This window comes from Palaemon carinicauda, chromosome 8 (genome assembly GCF_036898095.1).
Source record: "Palaemon carinicauda isolate YSFRI2023 chromosome 8, ASM3689809v2, whole genome shotgun sequence".
Classification (NCBI taxonomy): Eukaryota; Metazoa; Arthropoda; class Malacostraca; order Decapoda; family Palaemonidae; genus Palaemon; species Palaemon carinicauda.
In genome coordinates, this window is record NC_090732.1 from 2080415 (window position 1) to 2090788 (window position 10374).

Below are 10374 nucleotides of genomic sequence, written 5' to 3' on the forward strand. Positions count from 1 at the left end.
TTTAAGATTTTAATTAGCGCTAGAAATTACAGAGCTTTTGATATGCCCACTTACAATTGATATGCCCACTTAAAGAGAAAATAAATCTAAAATTTGCAATTACTACTTCAGTATCCTTACCATGACATGTATATTTGAATCTTGCCATTTACCCAGATATTTTCATGCCAAGAGAACTTATAATATTAACACTACCTATATTAACTGGAGAGCACTTTAAGAAACTTATACCTAGCAGGCATGAACTTTTGTTATGTTAAGGAAAGTAAGATTACTTTAAGAAAAGTGAATAACATTAAATTTTATTTATATTTATTAATTATTAAATATTTTTATATGGGCCATTTACTGGCCTGAAATTATAAATTTAACTACAGCCCATTCGATTTCCAAATTATAAAAATTTACATTACAGATTTAAGGCAAGAGACTTTCATAGAATTAACAAAAACTCTTAAGGTAGTCCCCTTTTAAGACTTATTCATGGGGATAGAAAATACATTAATCGTACTTATTCACAATGTAAGCAATTACGACAGTATTATCAAATACTCTGGCCAAAACTGCCAAACACTTATCCGGAAGTTTATAAATTCTTAAAAAACAAAGTCATAGAAGCCGTCCAATGCAGAAGAGAAACCTTGTCTGAGTAGCCGATTGGATGCAGAGAACATCCAACATTCAAACTTTGCTTCCTTTATCTCAGGATTCACATTACTGGAATAGAATATGTACCATGAAGTGTTAGGATTCTCATTGATATACGAAAGAAAAGTTTATATTTTCCCATTTTCTTCCCACCATAGCAATGCAGATTCTCATTGATATACGAAATAAGAATAATTATACCCACTCAAGTATGCACGCCCTATTCCCACCATAGCAATGCGCAGGTTTTAAGATTATAAAGGAGGAGTTTGGCAATAGATTCTCCAGTCTGATTCTTACCACATCAATACACGGGTTTTATTTAATATTATATTATCTATGCTCATAGGGTCTCCCTACTTTTTGTAAAGTTAAATTTGACCTAGTTTTATATAATGGTGAAAAAGTAATTTTGATTGAATCTCACAAATACTATTAAAACTAATAACTAGTATATCTAGGGGAATCTCAAAACTTTGACATGCTAGTCAAAATCATACAAGTTTAGATATTAAAAACTCGCACCTTAAAACTTTTTAAAAGTTTAAAGTAGATCTGAAATTAAGGAGCAATAACCTCAAAACTGAAGAGCTAACCGTTAACAATGGGATCAGTATTAGGGCCGTAGAAAATAGTTTGTAAACACTCAAAATACAGAATTTAATCACAAACCACCTCATTTGTCACCACAAACCACTTCACAAGTTACGTAAATATAGGTTAGTTGATATATTAGTTAATTTGTTCTAAAATTTTAAAGATATAATTTCATAATTATTCAGTAATATCAAAACTAGTTAATTTTAAATTATCAAAATTTCAATGTCAAAATAAGAGAATTTAAATTTATTCTATAATATAAATGCTTAAATTTCTCAAAACATTGAAATAATTTAATTAATTGTTCTAAAATATCAAAATTTATATAGTGGAGATTGCTAATCCTGGTCAGAATAACTAATTAAATTTCTAAAGTTATGATTTAGTAAAATAAGAGTTCGTAACCATTATAGAAACAAAATATTAGTTTTCATCACACAAACCAAATCATGAATCACCAGAGTCAATATAGGTTTAGTTTGTCTTATGTATAGTGTAAAATAGAGATCTGTTAATTGTTTAGTCAAACCCATTTCAGTATTAATAATCATTAAATATTCAGAATTGCTCAAATTTCAGTTTACAAATAACTTACAGGAAATTTGTAATATGAAAAACCTTAAAGTTCTTAAATTTAATTTGTCTAGCTAAATAAGATGTTTTTGCCCACTCATAAAATAAAAGTTAATGTTCCATTAGATTTGAAAATAATTTATGTTACATTGAAATAGCATTGGATCAGTGTATTTTATTATAAAAAGTTAACTTCAAAATTATAGCTAAATTAAAAAGCCTTGGGATGGATACAGTTTAATTTTAAAAAGTTATATCTGCAAAATATAACTTAAAATATCATAAGATAAATCAGTTTAAGCCTTGGGATGGATACAGTTTAATTTAAAAAAGTTATATCTGCAAAATATAACTTAAAATATAAGATAAATCAGTTTAATTTATGAATAAGTTAACTCTGCAAAATAATCTTCATTTACGTTTAAATGCTATAGGGTGTATAAGTTTGATCTAGAATAAGAAATTTGCAAAATAATCGAAATGGCGTTAAAATAATAGGTTAGATCAGTTTGATTTAGAAATAAAAATGAAAACTGCAAGAAAGGCGAGGTTACGGTAAAATGCCATATGATTGATTAGTTTAATTCAAAATATGAATTTAAAACTGCAAAATAAAAGTTAAGAGGGGTGGTGATGTCGACAAATATAAAAAATGACCAAAATATTAAAATCTTTAAGGAACATTAACTTTAAAGATTTTTAGAGTGGCAAAGCGGCAATGCCGCCAAACTGTACCTGAAAGGGAAGGGGGTTAGTACAAACCCTCCCATGATCTTGTCCGTAGGTCTTTAACCGACCTAAGGACAAGTGCATGGAAGGTTCCTCCGCGCCTGCAGGGGCGCCGCCCCTGCAGGGGGAGGAAAAATATATAAAATTTCAAAAACTTTAAAAATGTCTTACCTCATAAAGAGTTAAATAACTCGGGAGACTTCCATATAAAGACTGCTCCAGTGTTGCAGAGTTCTATAGAGACTTCTCCAGTTCTTCAGAATGATTTGATTTATTACTTCACAGCTGTAGTTTTCAGGATTTGCAGTTATATTTCTTGATGTATATACAGTATTTGTCCTTACAATAGGGATAAGATCACGATCAATGAGAATCTAATAAATTTTAGTTTAAGTGCATGTTACATCTGGGGTAAGTACTATAATTAAAGTCTAAAGCTTTTTAAAAAATACCGAGATTTAAAACTATTTGAAGCAAAGTATACAAATTAAGCTCAAATTAAGCTCATTAAATTAAAAATTACTTAAGGATTTTTTTAACAAGTAAAACTTTACAATATTTAATTTGTAATAAATAAAAGTCAAAGGAACACACCCTTAAAGGTTTTAAAAAAAATAAAATTAAACCAATTATGATAAAAGTTGGTTAGTCCAATTTGAGAATATTTAATTTGAAATAAAGTATATAATGAATAAAGCTTATTCTGAATAAAGCTATTAGTCGAATTTAAGATCAAGATCCCTACACAGATTTTAAATATATAAAGACCTAAATTGTTCAGTAAATAGTTCAATGTTAACAAAACTAAATCAAATATGATTAAGACTTGATAAAGACTGATTTACTTCCATTTCGTATACAACCATTAAGATTACTTTAATCCTATTAATACGTTAAAATTTTAAATTTAGGAAAAAAACAATAGTATACCAGAATAAAGCTGGTCAAAATTAAATTCAATAAACTGCCAAACACAGACAAATGGAGCTACCACTCTCCATAACGATACGCTTGTTGTAGTAACCATTCACCCAGAAAACATTTAGATTTCCGAGTTCTTAAACTAATTTTGAACACAACACTCCAAATTCCATCGTAGCGAGAAAGACATCCAATAGTTTCCGCCCCCAAAAGATTTGCTTCCACCGTCACAATTACCTGCTTATACGTTACACAACACGTGACTACTTAAAACTGCTTTTATTCACTGAAAGTCAGAGTTCTCTTTGACGTCATCCTCAGGAACCAAGGACTTTTGAGTCAACATTTTCAGACAAGGAGAACGAATGTCATAAACGAATCCTTGTCGTGCTTTACTTTAGGGGGTAACTGAATAAAACCTTTTTCCTTTTTTGAGTCTTTGGAGTTTGCCTTTAATTTCTTTCATTCTTTTTACAGAGATTTTCTTTAGTGGTTCAACCCAATAACTTACTGAGATCATTAGCAGAAATTATTTTATATTGTCTTAGGTTTGTTGAACAAATGGTCCAAATAAATTTCATACATATTTTTTATACTTTATATTCGTTTCTTGTGATAATTTCAAATAACCAAAAAATTATTTTCTCTCTCTCTCTCTCTCTCTCTCTCTCTCTCTCTCTCTCTCTCTCTCTCTCTCTCTCTCTCTCTCTCTCTCTATATATATATATATATATATATATATATATATATATATATATATATATATATATATATATATATTTATATATATATATATATATATATATATATATATATATATATATATATATACGTGTAGATTGATTGATTGATTGATTTAAAGTTTTCAGGCATCCTGACACCTGAGGTCATTGACGCCGGTAACATTTAATTTATGTATACAAAAATAAAAAATAAAATAAAATAAAAAATAAAAGAGTATTCAATTAAAATCATAAAAATTTAATGTCGTAAAAGTTAAATAATTTTCAGAAGACCTGCTTCTGAAATAAATCTGAAAATGCCACTTGCATGGTAGGACACATCATTTCCAAGAATCTTGGCAAGGATGAACCTGCCACCCTCACCTCGAGCCTCAAACAAATATCTATTCCGCAAGTTGTTATAATTGGGGCATTCGGTCAACAAATGCCTTACTGTTAGAGGTACTAAACAGTCGTCACAATACGGTTGGTGTTGGCCCTTCAGCAGAAACTCGTGTGTCAACCGAGTGTGACCAATACGGAGACGACAAAGAGACGTCTCCCATTTTCGGGGCATCATATTATACCTCTAAGGAGATATGTCATTTGTTACTTCCCTCATTTTATTGCCATCTTGACTATCCCATTGCTGTTGCCATTTATTGCAAACCAATTTCTTGATGTCAGGTAAGAAATCATTACAGGGAATGGGATACCTTCTTGGCAGCAACTCGGATGCAGCCTCCTTAGCCAGTGAATCTGCCTTCTCATTCCCGGACACACCTACATGTGCTGGAACCCAACAAAATTGAACTGTTATACCTCTCCGTCCAATAATGAAAAGCCATTCTAAAATCTTTAAAACTAGAGGGTTATTAGAATTAAAAACTTCCATAGCTTGAAGGACACTCCTTGCATCACTAAAAATTGTAAAATTACCCTCCTTCTCCAACGCTATTTTCTCAATAGCGGTTAATATGCCATACAGTTCGGCAGTAAATATGGAAGCGGTCAGAGGAAGTGCACCTCTACAATTAAAACCATTACTATGTACTCCAAATCCAACGCCAGCATCAGATTTGGAGCCATCAGTATAGATAAAAGTTGATCCTCTATGTTCTTTAACATGTTCATTAAAAAGAGACCTGGCTTCTAGGTCTGACATATTCTTCTTATCTCCAATAAAATATTTACAAAAAGATATCTCTGGTAACTTCCATGGAGGCGTTGATGATACCTTGAATGGAAGTACCTTATTTCTAATTATATCCAGACTATTTAATAATCGTTTCACCCAAAAGCCATAAGGTTGAGGAGATTTTGGGTGCAACTCAAAGTATGATGCGTGTCTTACAAGGCTTGCAGTCTGAAAGGCTAGAGAGTTAGGGAGTCTTTGCAATCTAAACCAATACCGAAGAATGGAAGACATTCGGTAAAGGTCTAGAGGTAACTCTCCAACATCAACAAGGAGACTTGGGATAGGCGAGGTTTTAAAAGCTCCAGTAGACAATCTAATACCTGCATGATGTATCGAGTCTAATATTTTTAACCGGCTAGGGGTGGCTGAAGAATATACCTCACAACCATAACTAATTTTGGAAAAAATCAAGGCCTTGTATAATTTTAAAATAGTATTGCGGTCTGCCCCCCATGATGTATGGGACAATACTTTTAAGATATTCAGAGCTTCAACCCATTTAGCTTTTAATGCTTTTAAGTGAGAAACCCATGTAAGCCTACAATCAAAAATCAAACCTAAAAATTTAGCTTCTCTTGCACATGGTATCCGTTGACCTTTAATGTATATATCCGGGTCTGGATGTACTCCCCGGATACGACAAAAATGGACAATGGTAGTTTTACTTGTCGAGAACTTAAATCCATTCATGTCAGCCCACTGGATAATTTTATCAATAGAGAGTTGGATTTTTCTCTCAACCATTGCCATTCTAGTGCCAGCAAATGATATTGAGAGATCATCCACAAATAATGTTGAGAGAACATCTTGGGGAATGGCTGAGGATATCCCATTAATTGCTAGTGCAAAAAGGGTTACACTCAGCACACTACCCTGAGGAACTCCTTCTTCCTGGCACTTACTCTCTGATAGAATTTCCCCCACTCTCACTTGAAAAACTCTACGTGAAAGAAATGCCTGAATAAATAGTGGCAGCTCTCCTCTCAATCCCAATTCATGAATGGTTTTAAGAATACCATATCTCCATGTGGTATCATATGCCTTTTCAAAGTCAAAAAATACTGTAACATGGTGCTCTTTGGAAGCAAAGGCTTCACAAATAGAAGACTCAAGTCGTATCAACACATCAGTCGTTCAGTGCATTTTTCGGAATCCACATTGAATCGGTGATAAAATACCTTTCTTTTCAAGGTACCATATCAGCCTTGCATTGACCATCTTCTCCATGATTTTACATAAACAAGATGTCAATGCAATAGGACGATAGTTTGCTGCTAAAAACTTGTCTTTACCGGGTTTTAAAAAGGCTAAAATAATGGCTAGTTCCCAAACACTTGGGTAACTATGATCATGCCATATTCTATTAATAATACTTAAAATAAATAGCTTTGTATTAAAATGTACATGTTTAATCATTGCATATGGAATTCCATCGGGTCCAGGGGCTGTATCATTGCAATGAGCAAGTGCGGAATCAAATTCTCTTTCAGTGAAAGGAGAATTATACGACTCTTCCCTTCTTGTTGCAAAATTTAAAATTTTCTTTTCTTCAGTGCTCCTATACTGGTGACCAGGGGCTCCTTCACACTTGCTGGATACATTTGAAAAATGATTAGCCAGGGCATTGTTAACTTCATTTGCTTCAGTTACATACTGGCCGTTCACCCTCAACACTGGTGGTGGGTTGGGGGTGAATTTGCCAGCTATCTTTTTTACTTTCCTCCACACAGAAGATGGTGGTGTTTTACTGTTAATGGAGGAAACAAAAGACATCCATGACTGGCGCCTTGCTTCTTTCATGGCACGACGGAACTGTGCTCTACATTTCTTGTACATAATTAAATTCTCATCAGTTCTGCGTCTACGCAATCGTGTTAGAGATCTTCTTGTGGCTCTGTGGAGTGCAGTTAGTTCTGAAGACCACCACGGGACTGGTCGTCGTTTGAATAACCCTGTTGTTTTGGGAATTGAATTGACTCCTGCTGTATGAAGAGTTCCATTCAGTAGGTCTATGGCATCATCAACACTTTCAAACTGTTCTGCTCTTCCTTCGATTTCACTAAGCTCACAAAATTTAACCCAGTCTGCCTTGTCTAGATTCCAACGTGGCGATCTTTGCAAAGGCGGACCCTTGTTGGTGTTTATAATGATTGGTGCATGATCACTAGTATGCCAATCATCTAATGTCCTCCAATCAAAATCAAGAAGGCAGTTAGAGCTTGCAATTGAAAGGTCAATGCATGACAAAGTACCTGTCTGAACATGGAAGTGTGTGGGCTCTCCTGTATTAAGGAGTCCCACATACTCATTCTCCACAATTGATGAGATAATATTGCCCCTTGTGTTGGCCAAAACATCACCCCATAAAGGATGTCTACCATTCATATCTCCCAGTAAGAGAAAAGGTTGAGGGAGTTGTTGAATGACCTCTGCTAAATCATCATATAAAATATTATCATTTGGAGGTAAGTACAGAGAGCATATTGTATATTTTCTCCCTATATCAATTTGTACAACAACTGCCTGCAGGGTTGTACGTATAGATATAGGTATTTGGGGAACATCTCGACGAATGTACATGAGACTTCCGCCATGGCTCCCTACTCCGTGATCATAAGGTGTCCTATAACTAATATATTCGCGAGGACAAGGGGTATTAGAATCAAGCTTGCTCTCCTGGAGACATACAATTATGGGGGAATGCTCGTGAATTAAGAGCTTAAGTTCTTCATATTTGGCCCTCAAACCCTGACAATTCCATTGCAAAATGGATGAAAAAACTATGTATTATTTTCTGGAAGACATCTTTGATGAGGTCTTCCCATTGACAGTTTTTGATTTGACAATATTTTCTGTAGGCTTTTTAAGTTTGGGTCTTGATAAATTAGGTTTTATATTAGCCTTTTCAGTGTTGCTGTTACCTAATTCTTGTGGGGGATGGTGGACCTCCACTTGAATTTTTGATTGATTCAAGAAGTTTTCCTGTTGATCTGAAATATCAACAGGCAAAACATCATATCTATTTGATGTCATAACTTTGGTGTTTTTAATGGATGGGGGTGAGAGAGATGGAGGTCTCTCTCTTTTCCTATTGACAGGTGGTGATTTATTAGGTTTTGATATTTTCCCCACTACAGGTGCACCTGATGACTCTGTTTCATGTGGAACCTCCATCAAATCAGGCAAAGATATAGCCTGAGAGAGGTTAGTATTATCCTTTGTAGTGAGGGACAAAGGTTTACTAGAGGTGAGAAAGGTCTTACGTGATATTCTTGCTTTATCCTCTAGAATTCTATCAGAAGATGGCAAATTTCTTTTCTGGGGAATAGAGGCAGTATTAGGTGGGTTGGATGTCTCCTGCCTCATTTTTTTCTCCCGATTTCAATACTTTTGCATAACTTGCTGATTTACTCAATAGTCTCTTGGCATGCCCCACACTTATGTGTTCAATACTGGATTTATTGAGAGCAGCCTCTTCCAATTTATATTGCTGGCAGTTCCTATCCGTAGATTTGTGATTCAAATTGCAGTTTATACAATTGGCCTCTAGTGTACAGTCTCCATGGTAAACATTAGAGCATGTACTACACATTTTATCATTCTTACATACTTTAGATGGATGCCCATATCTAAAGCAATTAAAACATTGCAGCGGCTTCTGCTTAAAAGTTCGCACTTTAATTCGTTCATTCTCTATGTAAATGTGGAAAGGCACATCAGCATCCTGGAAAGTCAGGATAATCATTGACGTTCCAGGGACTTTATGCACTTTCCACACAGTTAAAGGACACATGACCAATATCTCCTCTTCTGTGAATTCATATAAGTCTCTATTAAAAACTACTCCCCTTCCATAACTGAAGTTTAGATGTGGTTTCACATCCAGCTTTATGTCTTCGTTATCTGTATTTAAATTGGAAAGTATAACCGATTGAGTTTCTGATTTGGCACTTATTAGGAAACTGTTCTTTCCAAACCGAGATATATCTCCTGGTGCTATAGTACCTACTTTCTTTTGAAGAAATTTACATATTTTGAAATAATATCCAGTACTCCCTTTTGATTGAGCAACAAGCCACTTTGGTGGTTTTGGCTTTCTCTGGGAAGGTACAACTACCTCTATACCTTTATCAATCCAATCTGCAGGCCTATATACATCCAGATTCTTAGGTACCCGATCGCAAAGAGCACCCTTGAAATTCAAATTACTGATTTTAATATCTATGATATCATTGATAGCTTTGAATGCTTCATCATGGTTATCAAATGATATCCATGAATCCCATTTGTCACCTTCAAGCCTCATTCTAATTTCCCTGATGTGACCATAACATTGAAATAATTTATATAGAACATCGTAATTGGTTTCAATGGGGATCTGAATGACGTGAAGGATTCGCAAATTCTCCATGTCACCCAAATTACTTTGTTTTTGAACAATAGTAGAATGGTCCTTTAGAGTTTCCAGGTCGTCAACAGAGGGGTTAGTTTTTGGAGTAGAAGCAAGCCGGGTTATCCACCTCTTATCGGAGGATTTCAGTCCTCCTATCCCATGTGGCCCAACACGAGAAGAGGCTTCAGCGGGGACCAGTCCTCTATTAGAGAGAGGCTGCCTCTCTTAAGGTGGGCGTACACTGGTCAGTGGGGGTAGTTAGCCCCTCCCACCGACGACTCCAATGCCTAGCGTCACCCATTACCCGCAAATATGGGCGACTTAAAACCGGATCATTGGAGCCCGACTCTTAACAGACTTAGTCTGCACCCAATGGGGTCTGCCAGAGGGTGATGGCGTCTAAATTTGTACAGGTTGAGATGGTATGACATCCATCCCACCCTGCGCCAAATCCAAAGCAGCAGTCAAAACCTAAGTCGTACAAGCTAAAGTTGTCAACAAGTTCATGCCCAAGAGGAAGAGATGGGAGAAAATAAGAAGTAATCAAAAGAACGGAGAGAAAGTGCTGACTAATTTAGTTGGATCAACAG

At 34.9% G+C, this 10374-nt stretch overlaps 1 long non-coding RNA gene across 1 annotated transcript; it reads right to left on the reverse strand.

The window, feature by feature from the left end:
• Window positions 1–281: 281 nt before the first annotated feature.
• LOC137644806 (uncharacterized) lies at window positions 282–3134 on the reverse strand. Its single transcript, XR_011045189.1, has 2 exons — window positions 2722–3134; window positions 282–717 (listed from the first exon to the last, which is right to left on the reverse strand). It is a non-coding gene; the product is annotated as an uncharacterized lncRNA (long non-coding RNA).
• Window positions 3135–10374: the final 7240 nt, after the last annotated feature.